The following is a 25,317-nucleotide window of genomic DNA, read 5'->3' on the forward strand; positions in this document are numbered from 1 at the left end:
TCTTATAGATGAAAGACAAGCAACCTTGAGAAATAGAACAAACAGTGCCAAGGTCTAATCACTAATGTCTCAATCCTATTCCTACCTTCCGCCGGCTCAGTGGTTACTCCACAGGCCGAGGATGTAGCAAATGTGCCATGAAGCACATTTGCAGCACCTGGTCAATAGGCTGTGCTGATGGGAAGGCCTGCGCCTCTCACCAGCTCTGAATCCCAGAGCTGCTTCCACTGGAGCAGATAAGCTCCTTCAAGGGCAAGGGTAGAGTAGAATGGGGCAGGAAGGGTGTGGAAGGGGGTTCAGGCCCAGGAAGGGCAGAATCCAGCAGCACTGGCCTATGCTTAATCCTATTCCTTTTCCTGTGCTTGAAAACCTAATACAGGGCTTCTCAGACTTGTGCCAGTGATTTCACTGCCGCAGATCCAAGTAGCCCCATTGCACAGGCTGGGGCGCAAATGTAACCCTTACCCCATGGAGACCTCCAGCCTTCTTAGTCCCAGCACTGGATACAGTGTGGGCTGTGTAACTCAGCTGCACCAGTGCTGATTAGGATTAGGCTGTAAGGCTGGTCAGCCAGTTCTCCTAAAATGATTCAAAAATACTTGCAAAAATATCATTTTAATGTGGAGAATAGGGTTGTATATTCTTGAAATAAAAATAGATTACCCTAACATTTGGTGTAGTTCTTTGACTGTAATAATAGGCCTTGTTTGTTCAGGTAACCGGTTTTGTGTTCTGTGGTGAAAAATGAAGTGTTAACTATTGTTTCATGTAGACCAGTGTTTATATGGACCCCCACTAGCAGTCACCATGACCATCATTATCTTCACGATCTTGGTTTCTTAAACATCTAAGAATGGGGAGTTGGGCTATGGAGGACCGTGAGAACAAGTACAAACATAACAAAAACCAAAAATTGCTTTCAAAATAAAGTGGGATTAAGATAAAATTGTTTGGGATTGCTATGTTCTTTCAGTAACCCTGAATACGCTCACATTAAATTATATACTAATTTATACTTACTTCATATATTACTTCAGGATACACTGGAATCAATTACAGAATTGTCTCTAATGTTTCATCTTGTTTCTAAACAATCTTCACCCATGCTAGGTAGCGTTTATCACATAATAGAGCAGAATCCATATAACTTTCTATTTGGTTAACTATTATGAATTTTTTAGTATCCCAAACAATGCAGTGGGTATTCAGTAGGAGGCCAAAGCAAGAACGCTGTTAAATCACAAATTTAATTCACAGATACAGACAATTCACTTGGAAATGTAAACCTTGTTAATGAGTCATAAAATGTTCTAAGAATTATAACTTAAAATGTGTGTACTCTTTTAGAATTTCTCAGACCTTAAATAGGGGCTTTGCCCTTTCTTACAGAAACACTTGCTTCTGGAAGTTACTTTGGTCTGATGGATGAACCAGCAGGCAGTTTTGTTCTCACAGCATTGGGTGCTTTTTCTCAGGCGTCTACTACAATTACTACAGGCTTTCCATGACTCTGGTTGACCATAAATACTTGGATTGTAAAGTTGAGGGCAAGTTCATGAACGAATTTGACCTAATGAAAGCAGTCTTTGGTAGAGGACTGAATCATTTTGAAATTATGGATGTGTTTTATTCTCTGAAAAGAAACTTGATAAAAAAAGTTTCAGGGTCCATTCCTAACCAACATTCTAGCACCAATTCAGCTGCAATGTTCCCTTAGCTTGAGGAGGCCTCCATAATTGCTCCTCCCCCCCCGCCCCCCACTGGAGGATGCAGCACACATCCCTTTGCCACAGATGCATCAGTGCTGGAAAACTCGATAGGACTGGGCCCTCTGCTGACCAAGCAGATCTAGTTTTTCAACCTTTTGTTGACCTGTGTTAAGAAACTCTTGCATGGCATTTTCTGCAGATTAGATGTTTTGGTTACAGAATTATTAACAACCCAATCATGTTTAAACCTTATGCTGCTAGAAATCACAGCAGTGTAAGTCCTTTTACAGCTGTTGCAACATGTGATAAGCCATTCGACACAGCCTGGCTGCCACAAGTGGCGAGCGGCTGTGTCTGATGGCCAGTGGGCCAGAGACGCACACCAGCAATGACAAATTAGTGTAGGGGAAACGGGGTGTTGCTGTGGGAAGGGGGAGGAATGAGGAGGAGCACAGATTGGGGCCAGAAAGGGGGCAGTATCAGCAGCAACACACTCCAAAAAACCTATCCTCCTTCATAGTCTTGATCCCATGACCTGAGTCCATGTGGACTTGTACCAACTATAGATCGAACCCAGGAGGGGGTGGGAGACCAAGGAAGGGGGCGAGATCAACAGCCATGGCACACACTGAATCCCTGGCTCCTTCCTGGGCCTGATCTGGGCAGCTCAGAATTGGGCTATCTTTCATATCCTGTCTTTCCCCCCACAATGTAAGGTTCCAAAGGGAGCTTACAATTTAACAAAAAATAGAACATAGTTGAAAACACCCAATAAAAACAGCACAAAAAGCCATATCAAAAATATATTTATAAAAAACAGAAAAAGAAGAGCTAAGAACAAGGAAGATCTAAAATATACCAAAAGCGCTTCACAGTTATACTTTCTAGCGCTATAAGGATGTGGAAACATTGGCCAAATAAGGCCATCACAAAACTACAAGATCAAATTAATAAAATATATACTATTTGTCCATAAAATCTAGTGAAAACAACACTGTTTCAAAGAAACATGCTGAGATGTGCTCTAATAAAAATCAAGAAGACTGTTTTTCAGGGTCACTTTTCTGTTAAGATAATCCTAACTTTCACTGCTAGGATGTGTTCAGAGACAGCTGACATCTTTTCTGTTATATATTCATGCACAGTCTCCAGCTTTTAGTTGGTCTGTCTCTGTCTGCCTCTGTCTCTCATGGTTTTCTACTGTCAAAGGTGATCTAATACCAGGTATTGAAATGACCAACAGAATTTAGCAGCTGCAGGGAAAATATGCTTATTCCTTGTCAAAAGATAATTTTCTGCTGCTGATGTTTTTAAGAGGGCAGATGGTTTTTTCAATTTTTTTTTCTATTTTTGCAATGAATGTCTTATCGTGGACATTAACATGTATTTTCAGTTCCACTTGCCAAGTGAGGAAAGAAGTTCCAAATTTGTTTTCACAAAGGCTCAAGGCAACTGAGAATTAGAGCAGCCATTTGTTCTGAAATATGTCACATATGTCAAACACATCAATTTATTAAATTAGCCCATATAATACACACTCTATTTCAAATACCCAAGCTCAAGTTACATATGTCAAATACTGAAACATCCATAATTAATGTGTAAAATGCTCCCCAAAATAAAAAAAAATACATAATACGGAAATAACTCACAGCAGCATTAAAATTCTTTTTTTTTTCTAAAGTATGTCCAAAAGTGTTCTTCAAGCTAAATTTTTAATTTGAGTTGAGTTGATATAGTCTGCTGCTGGATGCCTTTCAACAAGAATCACCATCATCATCTATATAGCACTATATAGAACTATATAGTTCATTCTCAAACAGCCCTGGGATGTTGGTCATCTCATCACATACTTTCTTTAGTAAGGAGTCAGCATGTCCCATTAGAGGTTCTTGTCGGTGACTGATGGTAGCATGTGGCAAGTTCTTCATCCACTCTTTAACGATTCCTCTGGATTATATGATTATATGACTGCAAGAACTACATTATATGAACTGGATTATATGACTGCAAGAACTACAGCAGCTGTTACCCTGCACATGCCTGATCTTGTCTGATCTTGGAAGCTAAGCAGGGTCAGGCCTGGTTAGTACTTGGATGGGAGACCGCCTGGGAATACCTGGTGCTGTAGGCTTATACCATAGTCTTTCAAGACTGAAGGTTGCCAACCAAGAATGCTAACAGCCCAATCCTATTGGGGTGCTGCCAGTTCTGTGGGACAGCAGTGCCAAAATGGCCACCGCTGTATCCCATGGGGCCAGGGAGGCAGCTGGAGGTCTCCTCAGGGCAGTGATTTTCAATCTTTTTTGTCCCATGGCACACTGACAAGGCACTAAAATTGTCAAGGCACACTATCAGTTTTCTGACTATTGACAAGGCACACCATGCTGTTGGTTGCTGGCTCGCATTCCTCCAATGGCCCTCCCCCAAACTCCCATGGCACACCTGCAGACCATTCATGGCACACCAGTGTGCCATGGCAAAGTGGTTGAAAATGGCTGCCTTAGGATAAGGAAACATTGAATCCCTTAACCTGTGTCGGGTCTCGGCAGCCCTACAGCAGCCACCTGCTCAATCACTGGTGCAAATTTGAGTAGCCCAGTATAGGGCAGTCAGACTTGGAATAGGGCTTATGATGTGGCCGGGGTCTCCTCTGCAACCTCTGCTGCCCTGGGCCTGAACTGTTCTCTCCCTGTCCTCCCCTGCCAAAAAATCTCCCTCCCCACTCATTCTGTCCCCCTCCTTCTTGCTGCCCAGTGACCGCAGTTGGCAGGCGCAGTACCAGTGCCAGTGGAGGCCTCACCAGCAGAGCCTTGCCACTGACAGCACTGGCCTCTGTTCAGCCGCAGTGTGCTTTATGGCATGTTTGCTACCACGCACGTATCCGTCCTGGCAATAGGAAGCCAGCAAGGCTGTCCATTAACTGCTCTTTATAGCCCCAATAACTTATGAAGTGCAGCCTCCATTTTTAGTATGCCTGTGACTGCCAGTTGCTGGGAATTAACTATATGGGAGGAGGCCTGTGAACCTTCCTTAGATATCTGTTTAGCTTCCGATGACAGGCAGGATGCTGAATCAGAATAATAATTAGTTTGATTCAGAATGATAATAATGATCTGTTTCCAGACCATTTTCAATGGCAGCCCTACATAGAATGAATTGCAATAGTTTAGCTTGGACATAATCGGTGATGGATGGCTAAGATAGGCCCTTTATACTAAACCAGACCATTGGTGCATCTAGGCCAGTGGTTCCTGACATTTAGGAGCCCATGGACCACTGAGGCAAAAATTGGAATTGTTGTGGACCACATGCAATGTCAGCTGAGGGCGGTCTATTTTCCACCCTCTCTAGTGGTCCATGGGGAAGCATCTCCCAAGTGAGCACTCCCCCATGGACCACCAGAGAGGGTGGAGAATGGACTAACCACAGCTGGCACTTCAGTGCTGGTTGCAGACAGTTCGCTCTCCGCCCTAATTGGTGGTCCGTGAGGGAGTGCTTGGCTGGGAGGACACTAGAAGTATTCAAAGGTTATTTTTTTCCCCTGAGACCTTGTGGACTGTTTCTCAGGGTCTTGCGAACTACCTGTGGTCCACTGACCACAAGTTGGGAACCAGTGTAGTACTCCCTATTCTAACTGGCAGTGATATTTCCTCAAACCTGCAGCAGCTCAAGAGCTGGCATAAGTCTGAAGAGACCATTTATGGAGCAGGAGGCTTACAGAGGGGTAAGGAAATTTAAATCTCCCAAACTACCCCCCCCCCCCACTGGATACAGCGCTCTTGTTTTTGGCTTAGCAGCAGCAGTGAAGAGGGGGGAAGATAGTATTGACCATTAGTGGACTTTTTCCTCTCAAATGTGTCTTAGGGTGCAATCCCAATCAACTTTCCAGCGCTGACCTAGCTGCAATGCAGACCCAAGGTAAGGTAACAAATATGCCCTTACCTTGAGAAGGCCTCCATGACTGCCTTCCTACTGCAGGATGCAGTGCATGCCACATTGGCACAGCTTAATCATAGTTTTAAAATGTTTGTTTTCACCTACTTTTGCTACCATGTGTGTGAATGTTAACTATAGGCCTATAGATGATATTCATGAATCAACTTAAATCCCATCGGCTTCCCATAAACTGGCATTCATTTTGGAACCTTTGGCTCCTCACAGCATCTGCTTCATGAGTATCTGAGTAGTTTTATGATTTTGGAATAGAGAGCCAAAGTACCTGAGTTTCAGATCTAAAAATATGAATGCAAATGCATATGCAAGCCATGTAGGACCAATTTTATAACTTAACTGTTCTAGTTACCCTTTAGAAATAATTCATAGAACAGAATTGCTGTAGTAGCATCCTGTTTGAAAGCTCACACCGAAAAAATAAGGGTTGAATGCTCAGCTTTCTTTTCTAGGCACTTGTGTTTTAGATATTATCCTACCCTATTTATTATTCATTGGTGCCCAGAGAGCATCTTAACTGCTTGACAGAACCAAGTCCCCCTTAGAAATATCACAGGATTTTGACTTTTTAGCATTTCACATCTGAACTCTTCTAGACAATATTAACTACCAAAACATATTTTTATGCTGTAATCCTAGGAAAGCATACGTAAGTTCTACTTAAAGTGGTTGACAGTAGTGTAGCATTAGTACTGTTGTAACCCCTATAATCCTAAAATTGAATCCATGCTTTGGAGTTAGCATGACAAACTATTTGCTGAATTTAATTTCTGCAGTCTTCTGGATCAGAGTCATTCAGTATATGACCAAAAATCTGGAAAACAATGGAAGAGCTCTTTGTTTTCGCACCGTCCAATGAACACTCGAGACAATAGATATGGGAGAAAGGGCCACTTTATTAGCAGTTACAACAGAAGAGGAGGCTGAGACCTGCAGCATCCGAGGCAGTGAAGCCCCCTGTGGTGCAGAGGCGGGACCACCGGGCGGTACCAGAACACATCTGCCCCCAGGCGGGCACGCACCCGACTGCAAGCCGCACCCCGTTGTTAGGTGGTGCAGCTCATCCAGGTCTGTCCCTTAAGGGGAAGGCAGCTGGACCGCGGGCTGTGCCACCTCAAGCCGCTGAGCCTCTGAGGCGGACCCCACTGTCCCGGCCAGGGCCCTGTCTATGTCCAGTGCCACCAAGCCCCTGAGGACTGCATTTGGGTTCTGCCCTGCCTATGCTACCTGAAGGTGCATGCCCAAAGTCCATTTCACGCCTCCTAACCTGCACCACCTGCCTTCATAAAGTGACCAATGGCAGCTGGAAAGGGAGAAACCCCTGGCCCTGATCAGTCTGGGGTAGGCAAAAAAACTGCCTGACCCTTAGCCAATCTTGGCAGGCAGCAAAATATTCCTACCCGGCCCCAAACGGCGACCAGTAAAACTCAGACTGCCTTTAGGGCGGGCAGGTGAGTGTCCACACAGCGCCCACGTGTAAAGGAGGAAGAGGGCTGGACATTGCGCCCTTTAAAAGGCCTCCGTAGCTGCCAGCTCTAGCCCTCCTCCACTCCCCAACTGGGAGAAGACTCTTGTGTTCCAGGCTAGGCTAAACAAACTCCGATCACCCTTTAATTGGGCGATCGGAATTCTATGGACTGGCCATTACCACCAGCGAGTCCTGAATCTGTCTATAGCACTTGTTGGTCCCTACCTAGACTCTTGTAAACATCCCTATTTAGGACATTGTACATTTTTAACATTATGTAAATTGTAAGCCACTTTGGAAGCTTCTGCTGGTTAAAAGGAGGGGCATAAATGTCACACATACACAGAGTCTTTTTTCTCTTTACTAGTCTACTTCTTGTACAAAGCCACTGTTTTTCTGGTTCCTATAAATGGCCAGCAACATTGCAAATAATTGGCTCATAGTATTTATCTTCTCCTGTCACTCCAGAAAACTAATTGACAGACTTGGCTTCTCTTGGAAAATAGCTAATGAAAGAATGAAAGAAATCTTCAAATTTGATTACATATCCACAGATTTAATTTGTTCTCAACCTTTTAGCTAGTCATTTTGTAGAAAATAAATCTTGGTATCATCTGGTCTCGTCTCTGGAAACCAATGTAAGTAGCATATTAGAAATATAGGGTTCATCCAGATGGGAGGCTTTTTAAACCTATAAGTCATTGCTGTTCCAATATTAGCCACAATTTTTAAAGTTACAGAGCGTCCACAGTTACTATACTTGTGTATCATTTTTCCTCTCATTCCCTCTTTTTCTGTCTACACCAGGAGCTGGATCTTATTTATTGTCTTCTGCCCCCTTTATCCATCTCTCCCACAGTGCCTATCATAGATATGTGGAATTCCATTTTTTTAAAAATTGCCCTTTAAAAAGATTATCTTGCAATTTCAGAGAAGTAGCGCCAATTTCTGAAGCACCACAGGAGTGAGAGAACTGGGAATTCCTCCTTGAATTGAGAGAAAGGTCTTGTAAAGTTCTCCCCTTTAATGTGACTTTAAGTGGTTCTCTCTCTGCAACATTGTTGCTGCTCATTAATTTATCATTTCCTGAGATAGTTTCCTGCTGCTCGATCCCTCCCCTCTCATTACTTAGGTTGCAATCCTATGTATGCTTTCCTCTGAGGGAGCTCCATTGAATATTGAGAGAATGTTTCATGGGAAAATTCTGAATAAACTTGCATAGGATTGTGTAGCTGAGACCAATTTGAAAAAAAATTACTCATTTCCACTCTTGCACTTAAACACTTTTTAGATAGCTATTGATATAAATTGCCCAACTGTTCTGTGGACAAGTCTGAATTTCTTTCTCTCCTTGTCTTGTGCTAAGTTGAGAATGTGTGCTGGCATTTTATTTCATCCCCGCTCTCATGTTCTTGCATGCTTCTCTGTTCAAAAAGTAAAGGAAAGCGGGGGGGGGGGGGGATTGCTTAACTAAGATGGAAGGACAAAAGTGTGTGCGCGCATATGAAAGAGTGAGGATGCTAATTGTCACCAATGAACATGTTTGTGCAAACACTGGTATGTTTAGGCCATCAACAGCTGCCCCACCAAGAATAGGTAAAACAAATTCAAAATATAAGCAGTATAAACAAACTACTGACATTTTAAGAATTCAGAAGAAATTTAAATTGTTGCTGTCCTGAAGTTGCTGTCCTGAAGATCTTGACCAGGGCTTCAGGGAAGAAGAGCTATCTGAGCATTTGCAGTTCATTTCCCTCCCCTTCTGTCCATTCCAACCATATCAAATCTTTCCCCTAGCTTTTCAGTGATAATTGGTTTGCTAGATAAAACCAATGATTTTCAGTGATAATTGGTTTGCTAGATAAAAGTTGGAATATATATTCTTACAGGGAAAGGGCATGAGAAATGAATCAATATTGTGCTAGCAATCATTCACCAATGAAACGACCATAGCAGAGCAGATACTATTGCACACATTTTATCTTCTGTAATTTCTAAAGCATACTGACAGTGCTATGCTTTTAAATACTTTCTTTTATGAATGAATCACATAAAGTTAAGCAATAGGATGCTGGATATGCAGTAGTATAGCATCATAGAATGCTAGCCTATCTAAAAATAACATTTAATAAAAGATTTTCTATTTTAATTTACATAAAGATGTGTAAGTAAAATTGGCATTAGTCCTAACATAATAGCTTTTCCCAAGTCTGAGGCTTCTGATTTCTTTTTGCAAGAATAAAGGACTGACTTTCTCTCATCTCAAGTTTATTTTTCCTTGTCAATGTAAATTCCTGTGCACTTGTAAATTCCTTTGTGCACTTGTAGTCCACATATGCAAACAGCAGAATAGGAACTACTGGTGTATTGTGTTGATGGGTCACTTAATTCACAAAGACAGCCAATGGCAATGAAGGACAGGTTCTGCTGTTTCATACTGCTCATTGCAGCTCTCACCTCTCCAGTGCATCATCTACTAACAAGGAGGTTTACAACTTTCACTATCTGCAACTTGTTGAGTTCTTCTCACCAAGAGGAGTTGCTCAGACTAACTACTTCAGATGGTGGGCTGCAGGCCTTCCATGCAATTGGTTTCAGCTGTGAAATACTTCTGTAGCTCATGTCCTGCTGCCTTGCCCTGAAGATCCACTTTCAGGGAAAAGACCATAGTCTGCTTTGTGAAGCAGAAACTTGTACTGCACACACACATCTCCTGCAGTAGATCTGAAGAAAGGAAGAAACAATTCTTTGGAATGTCTGCTCAGACATTATAAGTAGGGGAAGCCTAAAAGGGTTAAGAGAAATATCACGAAATAACCTTGAAATTGGGCTTATAAAATAAAACTTGATATCCTGAACAATTAACAGAATAACACTGAATCATACCTATTACAGTGGCTGCGGAGTGTCTGTGAAGTGTTCTGAGTGCTTCTGACTATGTTTCTAAGGCTGCAATCCTAACCACACTTTCCTAAGAGTAAGCCCCACTGAGCAAAATAGGACTTACTACCGAATAGACCTGGTTAGGATTGTGGCCTAAGCCCCTAACTCAGGGCAAGCCAAGAGAAATGCAATGCCACCAGAATGGTCCTGATCAGATAAATGCGAAAAACACTCCAAAAAAGGCTCCAAAAAACACTGAAGAACGAAGTCCCCCTCCTCCAAGCTGCCAAATGTATAAAACCAGTTTTTTCCCCATAGCAATTCAATTCTGTTGGTGCAAATTGATGTCGTTTTAATGTTTCCTTAAACATCTTCTTTGTATTTGGCAGCATTAGGTTCATTGTAGTTGTTAATTCATGTAGCATGCAAGTCTTAAATGGCTCCTGTAAGCCAAATAGTTGAATGTGCCCTGGGGTGGTGCCCCTGGGGTGTGCCCCCAGAATAATGTATATCAGGGGTTCTCACACTTTTAGCACCCACTTTTTAGAATGAGAATCTGTCAGGACCCACCAGAAGTGATGTCATGAGTGGAAGTGACATCATCAAGCCGGAAAATTTTTAACAATCCTAGGCTGCAATCCTACCCACACGTATCCAGGAGTAAGTCCCATTGACTATCATTGTTAAAAGAATATACATAGTAGCTTGTTAAAATTACAGATCTGTAACATTTCCTTAAATGCAGTCACATACGATGGGAGCATCAAGTCTAATGTATTAAAAATAAAATATTGAAATGAATGGGGACCCACCTGAAATTGGCTCACGACCCACCTAGTGGGTCCCAACCCACAGTTTGAGAAACACTGACATATGTACTTCCACTTAAAGTCTAAAAGTAGAGTCCTGATGAGGATCATTGTTAGGCAGCTCTTTGAACTAAGCCCAAAACAATAGCTTTTTTAAAGAGTTTAATCCTGATGTATCACTTTGTGAATGCACCCCTTCTGTGTGTGCAACTCTACTGGTGAACAGAATGTGGTAAACTAGAATCTAGCCCTTTGTCTTTCATGTGGCCAAATTTGGCCACATTATATTCATTGGTTTTCTTTTTTCACTACTCTATTGTGATTTTAAAGAGACTATATGAACTATTTCCTATAATAATATCAATTTATTCCTGTAAGATCATAGAAAAGATTACCATAATAACATTTTTATAAAAGGAGAGTGCATAATTTTTGTTCTCCACCCAGATTGCCCTTATGGCCTGTGTTTCAGAAAGGCAACATGAGGACATAAATTCTTTTATCACTTTTATTTCCCAGATTTTGATAATTTATAGAGCTATCATGACTTGGTAACCAGTATGAAAGGAGTGAATCATTAATTCCAAATATTTGTAGGTGGAGGTGTTTGGAAAAGTTGTTATTTATTTTCAGTAGTAAGCTTTCAGTAGTAAGCCCACTGCGTTCAGTACAACTTAGGCTGCACTCCTATCTTACTCACTGGAAACAAACACCTCTGCTTGTAGGTTCTGCATGATTTAAGGCTGGCTACTCTGTGTGATCTTAATTACTGTAGATAGGTCATCATTGTTTTACTTTTTAACAAAGATTAATTCATTAACACATTTTATGTTCAGCATAAAGTTATATATGAGCAGACATACAAGCATCTTGCATGTATTTGGGCATCTTTTGATTTAAGGATTGCTCCTCCTCCTCAGAGTAATCCTGTTTTGCCCAATTGTATTGTATATCAGAGTGAAAGGAAGAAAAACATTGTTTCTGTGTTTCAGTACACTCTGCTTTCTTGCTTTTCCAAAGACAAAAATAGAATTGTTCTTCTTTCAAATTCTGCTCATGTATACTGATAGATACATAGACCAGGATCTAAGTAGAGTGCACCATACAGATGCAACTCCTGAATCAAGTAACAATCAAATTTTCTGATACAATTGGAAAGATTTCCTTCCCATTTTTGTTTTACTTTGTACAAATGATCCATTCAAGATTTTCTGGCTGTGGTGGTTGGGCTGTCATTTGTTTCTTAGCAACTGTGGCCATTGGGGTCTGGCTAATGCAGCTGTATTTGATCAGAATTCTCATGTAGTAATTCTGGATCACTTAGAAGCAAGCAAAACAAAAAAATTTAAAAAGAAAACACAAAGTGGTAATAACACACAAGTGAAAGAAGTTTTTGAGTTTACTGCAGACCAGGAAAAACCCAGGATTTGCAATAGTACTCATTCATTGATTTTTTAAAAACGTACTAGACTACTAACTGAATGAAGTACTCATCAGCTTGTTCCTAATGTTTATGGCCCTATCCTATCCCCTGTGATCACTGGTGTAACTAGCGTTGCACTGGTTGTGGCTGCTTTATGGTAGTCACAAAGCAGCCACCACTGATGTGTGCTGCAGGCCCACTGTTAGGGAGACCAGAACAGCCAGCTAAGGCTGCACAGAGGGGGGGAATGCTGCAGGGGGAAGGCAGAGCAAGGGAGGGGTTCAGAACAGGGCAGTGATGGGAGTAGGTGAGGCAGCTCAGGCCTGGGAGTAAGAGGGTTTGGTGGCAGTGGCACATACCGAATCCTGACCTCCTTCACAGGCCTCATCCACTTTTTGGCTCAACACAGACTTTGCACCAGTGATTGAGCTGATGCAGGTCCAAGGTATGCACAGCAGCTACTAGGGTTTCCCCCAGGACAAGAGGGTGAATGTCTCCTTACCCCAGCAGCCAAAATTCCCTTGTGGGTTACAGCGGAAGCCATGCCAGCACTGCTACATTGCCTAGGCTGCCCAGCTCTGTAGGCAATATTAATTCTTTTTTTTTCTTTTTTATACCCATGAATGTCTGACCAAGTGTATTGCAGACATTTAGCAATGAGTGGATGTTTTGGTAAAGCCAGTCAGTCTCAAAGACAACCCAACCCTAATCATGCATATTTGGAAGTTGCACTGGGTTTAATGAACCAGAGCCCTATCCTATGCATGGCTACTCAGAAGTAAACCCTATTATAGTCAGTGGGCCTTACTCCCAGGTAAGTGTGATAGGATTGCAGCCTTAAACTTCAGTATATTCAGTATTGGAACCTTAACTCTTATTTTACATTAGATGAGAGTTTCTAGTAACAGTTTTGACTATACATTCTGATCTTGGGAGTATTGTCTCAATTGTACAGTGCTATCTATTTGATCTCACTCTTAGATGGGAACCCTGAGTTTCCCTTGTAACATATTTTAAAAAATCTTACTTCTACATTAAGATAAATCACTCAATAGTTGCTATTTTTCTCCCCCTCATCCCACTGATGCAGCAACACCAAAATGGAGGAGTCTCCTCGGACCTGTGCTAGTGAATTCACTGGCAAGGGTCTGTGTGGACCCGTGATGTGGGATCAGGTTCAGGAAGGGGGCTAGGATTCTGCAGTTACCATGGTCGCCAATCCTGCCCCCTTCCTGGGCATAATCCACCTATTCCCTTCTGCGTTGCTTCTCTGTTCCCCCACCCCATCCTACCCTCCCTTGCCAAATTACCTGTCTCAGCAGACCCAGAGGGCTCTGCCATAGCATGTGAAGGATCTGTCCTCCCCTGCTGGGGCTCTGGCAGGGTGTATCTCTGCATTCTGTTGGAGTGCTTTTTACCACTGTTATAAGGCAGTTTTGGCAGGGAAACCCAATGGGATCACACTGTAAGAAATCTTCTCATTATTATTCTTGAGGGGAGGAAGACTTGCATTTTTAGTAGTAATTACAGACTAGAATGAAGTTAAAATAAATAAATAAAATATTAAGGATGCAATCCTAAACATACAGGCAGCCTTATCCTGTAGACGAACAAGCCTTGCTGAGGGAGAATCAGCATGGCTTCTGTAAGGGTAAGTCTTGCCTCACAAACCTTATAGAATTCTTTGAAAAGATCAACAGGCATGTGGATGTGGGAGAACCCATGGACATTATATATCTGGACTTTCAGAAGGCATTCGACACGGTCCCTCACCAAAGGCTACTGAAAAAACTCCACAGTCAGGGAATTAGAGGGCAGGTTCTCTCATGGATTGAGAACTGGTTGAAGACCAGAAAACAGAGAGTGGGTGTCAATGGGAAATTTTCATAATGGAGAGAGGTGAAAAGCGGTGTGCCCCAAGGATCTGTCCTGGGACCAGTGCTTTTCAACCTCTTCATAAATGACCTGGAGACAGGGTTGAGCAGTGAGGTGGCTAAGTTCGCAGATGACACCAAACTTATCGGAGTGGTGAAGACCAGAAGTGATTGTGAGGAGCTCCAGAAGGATCTCTCCAGACTGGCAGAATGGGCAGCAAAATGGCAGATGCACTTCAATGTCAGTAAGTGTAAGGTCATGCACATTGGGGCAAAAAAAAATCAAAATTTCACATATAGGCTGATGGGTTCTGAGCTGTCTGTGACAGATCAGGAGAGAGATCTTGGTGGTGGACAGGTCAATGAAAGTGTCGACCCAATGTGCAGCAGCAGTAAAGAAGGCCGATTCTATGCTTGGGTTCATTAGAAAAGGTATTAAGAACAAAATGGCTATTATAATGCCGTTGTACAAATCGATGGTAAGGCCACCCCTGGAGTACTGTGTCCAGTTCTGGTCGCCACATCTCAAAAAGGACATAGTGGAAATGGAAAAGGTGCAAAAGAGAGTGACTAAGATGATTACGGGGCTGGGGCACCTTCCTTATGAGAAAAGGCTACGGCGTTTGGGCCTCTTCAGCCTAGAAAAGAGACGCCTGAGGGGGGACATGATTGAGACATACAAAATTATGCAGGGGATGGACAGAGTGGATAGGGAGATGCTCTTTACACTCTCACATAACACCAGAACCAGGGGACATCCACTAAAATTAAGTGTTGGGAGAGTTAGAACAGACAAAAGAAAATATTTCTTTACTCAGCGTGTGGTTGGTCTGTGGAACTCCTTGCCACAAGATGTGGTGATGGCGTCTGGCCTGGTCGCCTTTAAAAGGGGATTGGACAAGTTTCTGGAGGAAAAATCCATTACAGGGTACAAGCCATGAGGTGTATGCGCAACCTCCTGATTTTAGAAATGGGCTATGTATCAGAATGCCAGATGCAAGGACGGACACCAGGATGAGGTCTCTTGTTATCTGGGGTGCTCCCTGGGGCATTTGGTTGGCCGCTGTGAGATACAGGAAGCTGGACTAGATGGGCCTATGGCCTGATCCAGTGGGGCTGTTCTTATGTTCTTATCCAATTCTGCCCAAGTGCTGTAAAGCATGTTTGCAGCAGCCAGGGAGTAAGTGGCACTGGTGGGGAGGCTGCACTGCCCCACGGATGCTGCAGTTGTATCCCCAGCCACCGGCAGAGACAAGGTAAGTGCTGAGAGGCACGGGGGCTTGGGGAGGGTGGCAGGAGGGCAGCAGGAGATGATCCTGAGTAGAAGGAGGATGGGGGACGGTGGAACAGGAGGTGGGATATGCCCAGATGGAGATGAGACTGGCGGAGGCCTCCCCTGCTCAAAAGTCTGACACGGGGTGGGGGTGGGGTTTCTTAAAGCCGCATTGAGCAGGCAGGGACTTTACTGGAGGTAAGAGGACGAACATTTCCTTTCCCCAAGGAGACCTCCAGCATGCTCAAATTCAGGACAAGATACAGCAGGTGCCAATGCTCCTGTGCTGAATAGGATTGGGCCCTTAGATGAATGTAATTCTTGTTGAAATCAGTGTTGCTGACTTCTAAGGAAATATATATTTTAATAATTTATATCTCATTTTAAGTAAAATAATGTTGCTGATAAAATATAAGCACAGAAACATTAATATTAAAAGCAGCTAATAAAAAGCAGCTATAAAACTATAAAAAACCACAGAGTACCATGATGTCTTAGAATAATGTGTTTAACTGGACTATTAATGTGAGACGTTCCTTTTGGAAGATTTTTTTTTATTTTGGAAGATTTAGTATGTGCAGTAAACATTGCTCCCTCAGAATCCAGTTTGTCCCTTTTTCCCTCTACCATATTATTTGCTGGTGCCAACACTGTGCATGGCCTATCCAAAGTATTTGGCTTCCATATGGAGGCTGTTGAAAACATTTTTTTGTGACTATGATTCTACATAGCATGTGACAACTGCCTATCACATGGTTTGGCTCATTCATATGGAAAGTCTACACATCAGTGCTTGTTGTTTCCACAACTGGAAGGGACAATGAGATATGAATCTCTGTGTTGTTCAGCCATTAAGACAGTGTAAGCAAGATGAGATAAGGGTCTCACCTGAAGTCACACAACTTGGGGAAAAAAAGTAATTTCCATCAGTTTGACTGTTTATTGTAAAGTGTGATTAAAAATGATTTCTGAAAAAAAAAATAATCGTGTTTTTATATGTAAGAAATTTTGCATATGTAAAAAAGATTAGTGTATGGCAGAAAGATAGTTAGCAAGAAGCAGTTGTAAAGGTGATTAGGCCCAGGGCATCTCTTGTTTGAACATCTCACAAGATTCAGTGAAACTAAATTCTTTTAAAATGGAAAAACACAGGTCACTTTAGCCTGCTGAGTTACCACCGAGTAACCTGATATCACATAGTTAAGGGAAAGTGATTTAAATGTCCAGATATTGAAGACAGCCTGACGCAAAACTGTAATGGAAAAAGGTCAACCCGGATCCTTGAAATACATATAAATCTGCTCATAAACTGATAGCCACTCAAATACACAGCAACATGGCAATAATCATGTCCCACAGGACATTGCTCAAATCAGTGGGCTCTGAAACAGAGACTGTGAAAATATAGTCAAGGACAAAGGGCATCAAGACCCAGAACAATAAATCTCCAAGGATTTAGGACCATAGTGAAGTTTGAGACCCCAAAGTCACCAAACAAGCACCAGATATTTTTCCCTAAATTATTCCATAAAGTATGACAGCACTTTCATTTCTCTTTTTGAAATCATGTTTACTTTCAAAGTTCACAACAATACTAAGAATTTTTCTATATAATAAATTCGCTTTTAAATATCAGATAAATAAGCACATAGTCCATAATTACATTAGTACTCTGAAAATTGTTATAAATTTTGATGTGAGCATTTTAATAGTGCACAGTAAAACAGATCTATAGCATAGATGTGAAGTATTTTTCTGTGTTTAGTGCAATTTATCAGGGTTTTAGGATATGCTTTTAAGGCCCACTAGAAGTTGACATTTAAGTAAAACAAAAAGTTTGCTTTTTGCCAGCATGTTGACGGACATTTTTTTTTGGATATTTTTAGTTGAAAATTAAATGTTAGCATTCTTTGCAATGCATAACCTTATAGTTGTGTTCTAGCTATCGAAGGTTTACACATGTTAAAAAGAGAAGATGGAGAAGAGAGAAAGGGAACAAAATGGAAAGAAAATAAGAGCAGGATCAATAAAAAGCACAGATTTTGTAATGGTTCTTGTACTAATATATACATAAAGTAGATATATTCAACACAATAAAATTACTTTGTAATTTGGATCAGAGCATTCCAGGGTTGACCTTTTACGTATCGTATGAGTCTTGGACATTTTAAAATACTGCATTGAGTAGATCCAAAATATCTACGAGAACCATTAGTTCAGTTTCAGATGATTTCCCAGATTCATTTACTGGCATCTCCCACATGTTCATCTGTACAGTTTATGAAATGAAACTTCCTTTCCTGTTATGAATTTACCGACTAATTTATTGCAACCTGTACTAGAGCAGTTAAAGAATCTTGGACATTACAAGTTCAACAGCTAGAGTAATGAAAGAATCTGAGACAGCAGAATTCTGAAAGCCCCCTGCATGAGACTTCGAAGCCATTGCTTGGCACGGGAGATAATAATTGACTGGATTAACCCCTGGTCTGACTCAGGAAAAGACAGCATCAACTGCAGTGCAAACTAAATTTTCTTTCTTGGAGATAAATGTGCTGATTAATTTATTACAAGCTGTATTACTAGAATGAGAGATCAGACATTGCCTGATCACAACATATAGTTGAAATTTATGAACAGCATGGCTCATAATAAATGTAGTTCAGAGTACAGGTGTGAATCACTTAACAATGAGGATACATTATCTGACCCTTGTTGTTATGTGATTAGTTTGTTAAGTGAACATTCAGCCCAATCTAGTACCTTTCTGAGGAAACAGACACTCCCGGTCAGACATTAGCTGGCTGCACTGGCTACTGAAGATAAAATGTCTCTTCTTTGCATTAAGAGCCTCTTTGTTGTATAAACAAACACCCTGCTGCAGGCTATGGAAGTCCCTACTGCCTCATTAACAGTCTCTTTATTGTACTTTGACCACCACCATATATACGGTCTGTTGTTAAGTGGAAGGTTATTAAGCAACGCATGCCTATACTGCTGAATTTACATTTCATGGAAAAAGGAGGCAGATGTGGGACTCAAACTTCATCTCATTCAGGAACCTTTGTCACCCGTAAACATTGAAACATAGTGTATGCTCACATTTTCTCTGAGGGTGATTACAGGTTTTGAAAGGGCACTTCGAAATACGGAAATCCAAGTGGTGACATCTCTGTTAAGTCCAGAGTTGGTACAAGAATTTAAAGACAAAAAACAAAGGAAACATAATACTGAACAATTTCTAACCTCATCCAGTACAAAGCCTTAAGTCTGCATGGCAAACAGGAGTAGTAAAGCAAATAACAGCCAATCCCACAAGCCACTCATTAATTTGACAGCATATTTAATGTTCACAAAAACATTAGAATTAAAATAAGCTAATGATTTCAAAAGTATATAATTCCAATGTTACAATTATTAATTGCATGGATTATAGTTCAATAGACTCACTCTTAATTACTCACTCTTAATTATCCTGTGTTGACAAGTGACCTGCCAGTTTTGTAAACATCTCAGATATTTTTTGCACATCCATCAGAGCACAGAGTCAAGGTAACTGTGTTGATCATTAAAGAATAATGTTAAGGAAAAAAATTGTTCACTTCTTCATGTCTCAGGCCCAACCATAAAACTGCATTTGCAATTAACAGCCCAATCTACCTTAACTTCCTGTGCAGTGGTGCAGCAACACCAACGCTTCGTCACTTCAACGCTGTATATAAATAAACGCAGCCCCCAAAAAACACCCAAGAAGAAAGTTCCTCCAAACTGATAAATGTATTGTATGGAAAGCGAAAATAAGTGACTTGTCTGTGTTTACTTGTGAGTAAGCAACCATTCCTTGGCTCATGGTGAGGTCAAACAAAGAGGTATGCAAAGCCAACAGAATAGTCCCATTGTCTCCGCACTGTCCAATGAACACTCAAGACAACAGATATGGGAGAAAGGGCCACTTTATTTAGCAGTTATAGCAGAAGAGGAGGCGGAGACCTGCAGCATCCGAGGCAGCGAAAGCCCCCTGTGGTGCGGAGGTGGGACCTCTGGGTGGTACCAGAACACCTCTGCCCCCAGGCGGGCATGCACCCGACTCCAAGGCGCGCCCCGTTGTTGGCAGCACATCTCATCCATCTGTCCCTTAAGGGGAAGGCAGCCGGACCATGGGCTGTGCCACCTTGAGCCGCTGAGCCTCTGAGGTGTGCCCCAAGGTCCCGGCCAGGGCCCCGAGCCCCTGAGGACTGAAATTGAGTTCCACCCTGCCACGCCTGAAGGTGCATGCCTAAAGTCCCATTCACGCCTCCTAGCCCACACCACCTGCCCTCTTAAAGTGACGAATGGCAGCTTGACGGGGGGGGTAACCCCCTGGCCCATGACAGTCTGGGGTAGGCAAAAAAACTGCCTGCCCCTTGGCCAATCTTGGCAGGCAGCAAAAAATTCCTACCCGGCCCCAAATGGCGACCAGTTAAACTCAGACTGCCTCTAGGGTGGGCGGGTGGGTATTCCCACGGTGCCCACGTGCAAAGGAGGAAGAGGGCTGGGTCTTGCGCCTTTTAAAAGGCCCGCCGTTGCTGCCAGCCCCAGCCCCCTTCCCCTCCCCATTGGGAGGAGACTTTCGTGTCCCAGGCCAGGCCAAACAAACTCTGATCACCATTCAATTGGGCGATCTGGAATCTGATAAAAGTGGAGTTCAACAAATGCTCCTGAAGGCAGCCCCCCCCCCACTGAAAAGGATAAAAACAGGGGCTTGAGCTGGTAAGGTGAATTTCTTTCTTTTTTAGACTTGTAAAGCTAGGTACGTCCTGATAGTCCAAACTCCTCCTCCCCCCCCCCCCGGTTGAGCCTAATTTCCTTTCCTGCTGGGATTTTAATGCTGTTTAGAAGGAAGTTTTGAAGATCAATCCTGACCAAACAAAAAACATACTGGATTTAAAACTGATTTCATCCCAAATCACACTGAAGTGGTTTAAATACGAGTATAAGAACTTAAATTGAACAGGGCATTGGGTAGGAATAAAAATCTTACTGATTTTTTTTGGGGGGGCGGGGCGTTGAGGTTTTTGCAGGGAGGCTACAGAGAGAATTCACTTGGTGGAACAGGGCTGGCTTCCCCATCTCATCTTCCCCTTATTTAATTTGTTTTACTTTAACTTAGAGTGCAATCCTACCCTGCGCTGGAACAGGAAACCAAGAGGTACCCTGCACTGTACCCTGCACAGGATAGGGGCCCAAAGCAGCTCAGCCAGAGGCAAGGGAAAACTTTCCCCCTTTGGGTTTCCTTGGACTTGCACCACCTCCTGAGGAGAGCAGAGGAGCTTGAAGACGCTCTGAGCTCCCCGGAAACAGGGGTTGGAATCCAGCACAGTGGCATCACTAGGTAGGTGTGGGGGGTGCGGGCCGCACTGGGTGACGCGCACAGGGGGGTGACATGCACTGGGGGGGTGACACACTAAAATTGCGGTGGTTAGGAGTAACCCCATCATATTATACACCATTGGATGTGGAGTTTCGAACAGAATTCAATGCAAAAAACCAGAGTGAAATATCTCCTTTCTATCAAAAGTTATGGCCAAAAAACAGGAGAACAAAAAATGCATGGAAAGTGGAAGTGAGCCATGTCGCGCGATTAACTGCGAGTAGGTGAACTTGCCTTAGTCCATTGGAAAGGGCAAGCTGAGAAGAATCCAATGACACCAGAATGGTCCTGATCCAATAATGCAGCCCCCAAAAACACCTGAGAAGGAAGTCCCTCCCTCCAAGCAGATAAATGTATTGAGCCCTATGGAAAGCGAAACTAAGCCTCATGGTCGCATTTACTCGCAAGTAAGCAAACATGCCTTGGCTGGTGTGGAAGATCAGGTGAAGGAGAGTGCAAAGCCACCAGAATGGTCCTGATCCTGTGCACCTGGAGCTAAACAAGTGCTCCAGAAGGCAGCCTCCCCCCCCCCCCACTAAAAAGGATCAAAACAGAGGCTTCATCTGATTAGGTGAACCTTTTTGAGACTTGCAAAGCCAGGTGGATCCTGACAGTCATCTGGTTTAAACAGAAGCTCTTAAATTGAACTGGGCACTGGGTAGGGCTGAAAACCTTACTGGTTTTGGAGGGGGGGTGTTATTGCAGGCAGACTATAGAGGAAATTCACTTAGTGAACCAGGGCTGGCTTCTGCTTATTTAATTATTTGTTTTACTTTAATTATTTATATTTATTTTAATTTGCCTGATGATGTCACTTCCACCATGACATCACTTCTGGTAGGTCTTAGATTGTCATTCTAAAAAGTGGGTCCCAGTGCTAAACGTTTGAGAACTGCTGCAATAAGGTGTTAGTAAGTTGACACCCTTGGGGGTGTGTGACACCACTAGTGACTGAAATCACTAAAATCATAATTTGGAAGAATAATACCATCATGTTTTATATCAATGTGTAATTTCATGCAGAATGTGTTCCATCTTTGTTCTATCAAAAGGTACAGCCAAAAAACCAGTGGGGACGGAGTGATGGTACATCACCACACCGACCACCTGGGGTATTGCCCTGCCCACTGCATGGGGGGGGGGGTGTGACACACTGGCATCCCATACTGGGTGACACAAACCCTAGTGACGCCACTGATTCAGCATAAGTGCTGGATACCAGCCCTGCCTCCCCACCCCCAGGGCCACCCATTGCTCGCCTTTCCCCTGCCTGGGATCACCTCCCTCCCACCTCCTCCCTGCCCAGAGCCTTGTGTTGGCCCAGCCAGGCCAATGCAAGGCTCACCACAGAAACTGCCACGGAGGCTAGATTTAGCCTCTGTGTGCTGGCACATCTCCGTGTGCCGGCATGGCTTATTCCCAAGGAGGAGCAAATGTGCTTTACAGCACCCTTGCAACCCTCCTGGGCTGGCACAAGAAATTTGAAGGCAGGATTGCACCCTTAATTAATTCACAATTATTTATTCATTCATTCATTCATTCATTTAAATTTGCTTGATGATGTCACTTCTGGCCATGACATCACTTCTGGTGGGTCCCAGTCAAATTGTCATTCTAAAAAGTGGGTCCTGAGCTAAAACGTTTGAGAACCATTGCTTTAATATATAATGTTTGATTTTTATCATTTCTTATGCTTTGCTTATTTTTATATTTGACACACATTGGGTATGTTTCACTCTTGCAGAGGATCTCAATAGGGCTCAACAGATTAATTTGTAAGCCACAGGGCTTTGTAGGGCCAAATGGGGATATATGAGAGGCACATGAAGACCTTCCATTTCCCCCAGGATCCCATCACATTGCCTGAGCACATGTCTGATGCAACAGGAATCTCCTGAGCTCTATCAAGATCCACCATTTATTTATAAATAAATTTATATCCCATCTTTCCACAGAGGTGCCCAAAGTGCCATCAACATCACAGATTATTTTTAAAATCACCTCTAACAACACACAGAACAACACTAAGATCAAGAAACCTGCTTAAAGCAGTGTTTTAGTCCCTGGTGATGGAAGGCCAACAAAGAGGTGATGATGGCAGCATCCCTCATAGTCCTAAACAGCGTTGCTGTTTAGCAGGTGCAGATCCAAATAATACCATAGTCAAGCTGGATTCCAATAGCCCCATAGGGTGGTTACTTGGAGTAAAGGGAAAAATATCCCCTTACCTTGAGGTGATCTCCAGCCTGCTTCTTAGCTGCATTGGATACAGCGAAGGCCATGTGGCCTCGCTGCAGCAGCACAGCTTAGAATCGGGCTGCCCATAAATCAGTGAATAAATGTTAATTTCCAGCATGTGGCAAACCCTTTTGAGAGCATGACAAACTATTGTGGTTGTGTGCATTGGCTATGAGACAAAGGCATTTTCCAGGTGAAAACTGTGACAAACAAGCATTGTGTACTAACATAGTTACCCTAATTGTAGCTTGAGGAACCTCCTACTTCAAAAGAACGCCACTTTTCCCCATAGAGATTCCGAACCTTGTAGAGTAAAGCATGCTTGCCTGATTATAAAAATAGAAACAAGTTAGTTATAATAGCATAGTAATAACAAAAGACTGCTTCATGTAGTGTTGGCCCTTGAGAGTGTGACTGAGTCAGCCTTAATCACAGCAAAACACCATAAGGGATAAAATGTGACTCATGATCTGCCAGGGAGCATTCTTTGGAGTTAAAAAGAAAGCATAATGTAGTGTGAATATCAAACCCCTGACACTTGGGGCTGCCTTGACTAGAAGTCTGTTCATAGTGCATTTTTTTAAAGAAGCTTAGATTAGCGCAGTGTCTTCTCACTCTGTCAGATGTGAAGGCCTGACCAGATCCTCCAGTGAGAATGTAGTCTTGAAAGGGCATTTCTGTTGATTTTATACCAGGCAAATGAGTCTATTAAACGGATGTGTTGTACTCCAGCCAAGTGAGAGCTATCAATTTCCTCTGTCAATTAGATGGAGACATCTGTAGAAGAGCTGTATAGAATAATAATTGGTCCAGAGCCAGTGAATCCTGGTGTCTCACCTTTCGGTGAAGGAGGAATCTCAACCAACTAGAATTTACCAGGATGCAACTATGATTGCCTCTCACTTTTTAGTGACACAGTCTTAAATTTGTACTACTTTGCAGGGACGATGGATACATTATTGTTAATGAATTTATGAATAAAATAACATTTATCACACACTAGAAACATGCATATGTCAAATGTACATTCCTTTGGTAAGTCACAATCCCAAATAGGGATACATTAATGTAGACAGAATGTATATGGAAAATAGCCATTAATAATAAATAATAATAATAATAATAATAATAATAATAATAATAATAATAATAATAATAATAATAATACAGGTATTTCTGTACCGCCTGTCTTGGTTCTCAGGTAGAAAACCCTCCTTGCCGACGATTTATAAAGGAGGGTTCTGAAGATACTTTCAGTGGGGCAAAATGTTCTGTAAGGCAGCTTTTTATGTGTATCAGGGACTTCAAAAATACTTCTAGTCTGCCTGACAATCTGTTCACAAAGACAGTAATCCTGCCTTTCCTTTTTAATTAAAGAGAGAGGGGGATTTTGTGTATGTTTTAATTGACATAACAAATTCATGAATACTATGGTAATTAGTTTCTATAGCAGATTGATTAAGGCTTAATAACATTTTCATAAAATAAACACTTTGCAATTATGTAGGAACAAAATACCATCTGGGTTCCTCCAATCATTTGCTCCTGTTTATTTTTAGCATCTTCTCACTGAACATCCTTAAGGATTGAAAGGGTATTGCTTAGCCTACCTATCAGCCTTAACGGAGGTGTTAACCAAAGCAATAGGTAGATCACATCTTCATATTAGAAGGAGAGGGGTTTTTTTTTTCTCCTGAGTGTAAAACAAAAGTATCTCTTAGGACATTTTTGTTTGTGTGTTTGGTGAAAATCAAGTGTTAGCCTCCAAATGTACTTTATCTAGTGATATTTCTCTCTTTTATACATAAGTAAGAGATACTTGATACCTTTTATCAGCACATGATTGACATCTTAGTGAGTTGCATTCTGATAATAGGAAGTATTTGCTTTCTTGTAGTTGTTTATAAAACACCTTGAGTAGCATCTACATTACAGCAAAACTGGTATAACGGTACTAGCCAAGCCATTTTCCATACCTTCTTTCTCTCTGCTGCAACCCCTTAAGCCCCCTGAAAGGCCAGTCATGAAGAATAAGTGACTAACAGTAATAACATGAGATGCAGTGCAAGGGGCAGCAGTGGGAAGGAAGCATCTCCCAAAAGCAAGCAGAGGCACAGAATTCATACACGGAGAGCCCAATCCATTCCCTCCCCCACCCCCACTGGTGCAGCTGTTCCAAAAACGTGTGTGCTGTATCCAGCAGGGAAGAGTGATTGCGATGCTTCAAGAGGTGAAAGAGGATTTAAATCTCCTTATGTATCTGTAAGCCTCCCAGC

At 42.3% G+C, this 25,317-nt stretch overlaps 1 protein-coding gene and 1 pseudogene across 5 annotated transcripts in view; both read left to right on the forward strand.

Annotated features, from left to right (window-relative positions):
* The window catches only part of KCNQ5 (potassium voltage-gated channel subfamily Q member 5), a 371,159-nt gene that overhangs the window by 114,226 nt on the left and 231,616 nt on the right, over window positions 1-25,317 (forward strand). The window lies entirely within an intron of this gene.
* On the forward strand, window positions 3,724-3,843 carry LOC136637047 (5S ribosomal RNA; annotated as a pseudogene).

Source organism: Tiliqua scincoides, chromosome 1 (assembly GCF_035046505.1).
Source record: "Tiliqua scincoides isolate rTilSci1 chromosome 1, rTilSci1.hap2, whole genome shotgun sequence".
Taxonomy (NCBI): Eukaryota; Metazoa; Chordata; class Lepidosauria; order Squamata; family Scincidae; genus Tiliqua; species Tiliqua scincoides.